Genomic DNA, 3,420 nt, shown 5'->3' on the forward strand with positions numbered 1-3,420 from the left:
GCGCCTATGTCGCGTAGTCATTCATTTCCTTTGGATGCTCTTTAGAACCTCCCTCTAAGGACAAGGAGAAGAAAATGCTCAATGGACATCTACGCTCTAGTGCCAAGGAAACAAAGTCCTGGACAAGGGCATGTGTTTTACTTCTGATCATCAGACTCGTTTCAAATATTACGGATCAGTCTTTGCACAGATTTTTTTTTTTTTTTTTGCAAAGCTTTAACACATCAGATTTCCCCCTGACACAGAGCATATCCTAATGCATGAAATCCAGCACGTTATTAGAATGGATTATGAATTTAAATTAGACAAAATCATGAAATGTTCAAACAGATGACTCAATGAAAGACAAACTGATGGATGGATAGGTGGATGGATAGATGGATGGATGGATGGATGGATTTACATGAATTTAAAATGTCATAGACGAACTCAAAATCTCAACTTTACAAATTCACACAGTTTATAATACCAATTTGCATGTTCACGTCTGTGTGTGTGTGTGTGTGTGTGTGTGTGTGTGTGTGTGTGTGTGTGTGTGTGTGTGTGTGTGTGTGTGTGTGTGTGTGTTAAACTCAGTTCATAACTGGTCTAGTTCATAACTGGTCTGGTCAGGCCTGGACCAAAACACGACTCGGGCATTTTTGATAGACCAGGGGGGTATACTAAGAACATGGTTAGGCGATAAACCAACCTTAGTCAACTTACAGGAAGTGGTAAACGTCCTAACAGACAGGCATCAGGCATGAAAGTTACGAAAATGAGGACTCTGGCTCCAGGCCCTTGTTAGTGGCTCTCAACCTTTTTAGAACAAACACCCCCTGGACCTCATCCTAAGCCTCCCAACGCCCCCTTCACCTCATCATAAGCCTCCGAACGCCTCTGAAAGCACCCCCCCAGAGCTCCCCAACGCCCCGTGGGGGTCTGTACCGCCCCCATTGAGAAATTCTGTTAGATGATTTAGGCTACTATTGGCCCACTGAGAAAATACCCAGGCATTGCAAGATTACCTGTCCAGCCCTGGGTCATTTGAGGCATACTTCTGTTGTGTATGTAGTAGGCCTAGTTGATGTTTTGAATCATCCAGTGGTGTAGTCTACTTTTTATGGTGTGTATACTGTATATTTGAGCATTTTTTGAAGTGGGTATACTGTATATATTTGTGCTATTCAAAACAATGGATCAATCAATTTTAAGTGAGTATACTGAAATCCCTTAAATTTAGAAGTGGGTATACTCCGTATACCCGTGTTCTGCGTAGACTACACCAGTGTTTCTCAACCTTTTTTTAGGCGAGTTACCCTTTCAATTCCTGAACATTTTCAAGGCACCTCAAACCAACAAGCTGTAACATGGCATCGCATCGGATACCACAAAAGCTTAGACAAGTAGCACATTTGGAGACGTCACACAACCTACGTTCAAAGTTTCATCTTACTGGGGCGACCTAAATTTACTTTATTGTGCGTAAATGGCAGATGAAAGACTCTATTGACAAAGCAATACTTTATTAATTTAGACAAATATGTATTATATTAGTATATATATCAGCCATGTTTCCGCGGTACTCATGAGGGGGACCTGCGGCACCCCAGGGTGCGAACCACTGGACTACACCACAGAGAAATCGGCCTCAATGAGAAACTAATCTGCATATCAAACACAAGCAGGTAATTGGAGTGCTTCTGGGTATTCACCTTTTCCCCTTGGTGCTTATCAGTGTAGGGGCTCTCCAACTTGGTCCAGGTAGACAAATGCTGAGGCACTCAAGTTTGCAATTTTTACTCTTTATTTGACTACAATGCCTACGCGTTCTGGCCCTTATGGCCTTCTTCAGCAGGCACGTGCGCTCCAATACGGCAGGGGAGGCAGTGCCTCACCAACCCTACATGAGAATTATGAGATGCAGTAAATATGAATAATAGTAACAATAATAACTAGGCTATTGTTTTCGAGCATCTGCACCATAAGTATCATTTATGCAGTAGTTAAACAGTTTCAATCATTTTCAATCATTTTCGTGGCCAAAATCGTAATATTTGCCCATTGCATGTCAAATTGCTCCCAATATGCTGAATTTGGGGCAACTCCTAGTTTGCCTCACGCCGGATTGCGCAATCCCTCGTTAACAAGCTTGTGCGCATGCGCCATTTTGCTCGTTCTGTGTATGCAACCTGGTAATATTGTATTAAACGTTTTTATACACTTAATAGAAATATGTATGGTGTGCCCTCATTTTCCTGATAATTTTTTACTATTTTCTACGTGTGATTATCATTTCTTTACTCTGACCGCTTTGGCATAACGCCCACTGAAAGATACAGTGTTGAGGCCAGCAGAAGTCTGGCCGCAATCTCATTCTGGCATTGAGAGTCTTGCTGGCAGCTACGTCATAGCGAATCTGAAGTTCAGTCGGTCGTGTCATTAGTGTTGGCTAGCTTGTTCACTTTGACAGCTACCATGGAAGTGGATTTCATAACGAAACTAAGAGCTTCAAGTAACAGGAATGAACAGGACAGAATAAGGTAGGAAATCCGTTTCCCCCCTGATGTGCTCGCCGAAGCACTAAGTTTACTATTTGGTGGCAATGTTGTTGTCAATGTTGTTATCGATGCTGTCTACTTGTCTTCCGTCTAACTAGCCCTCACTTAAAAGCAAAGCACCTGTGCTATCCTGTCACCAAGCTAACACCACTTTCAAAAATGCACACCTATCCTGAATTCATGGTGGGCTGCCAGGGTGGTTTAGTTACCATGTAATGTGATGTGTGTAGATTCGCTAGTGTTTGTTGGGCATCTGCGTGTGACTGGAGTGAACAGTGTACAGTGCGAGGCAGCGAGAACAGTGTCTGGCTGCACAGCGCAAGCTACTTGTAGAACCTAGTAGTAAGCTAACATTTAGCTCCTCTAGACAAGCTACATCCAATAGAAATATTAAGCTAGCTCCATCTGTAAAATGTAGCGAACTGCATCATTACAAGCTACTTCAACTAGAAATTCAAAATCACAGCATATTTGTATTATTTGGGCTGCAAAACTGACATCTGATATGTCTGTTGGATATGATAGACCCATATGATATTTTTGGCCATGGTAATATATGGTCAAACAGCTGGCTTCTTTGCTCTCCTGTCTCCCCCCGGTGTGTGCGCATTTTGCCTCGTCATTAGTTTTGCGAGTTTGATTGCCAGTTTTGATACCGGTCTGATGGAGGTAGACAGAGTGACATTGCACATGAAAATGTCAATAGAAACAAAGGTGTGGACATTCGGGTGTATGATTTGATTGCTGGAGACATTTTCGGGAGATAATAGTCCATGGTCTGGCAACTAGCCTCTTCCTTCCCTGCCTTCAGTGTGTGTGTGTGCGTGTGTGTGCCTGTCGCGTTTGAGAGTTCCATTGGCGCACGGCACGAGCATATGGC

This window comes from Engraulis encrasicolus, chromosome 4 (genome assembly GCF_034702125.1).
Source record: "Engraulis encrasicolus isolate BLACKSEA-1 chromosome 4, IST_EnEncr_1.0, whole genome shotgun sequence".
Taxonomy (NCBI): domain Eukaryota; kingdom Metazoa; phylum Chordata; class Actinopteri; order Clupeiformes; family Engraulidae; genus Engraulis; species Engraulis encrasicolus.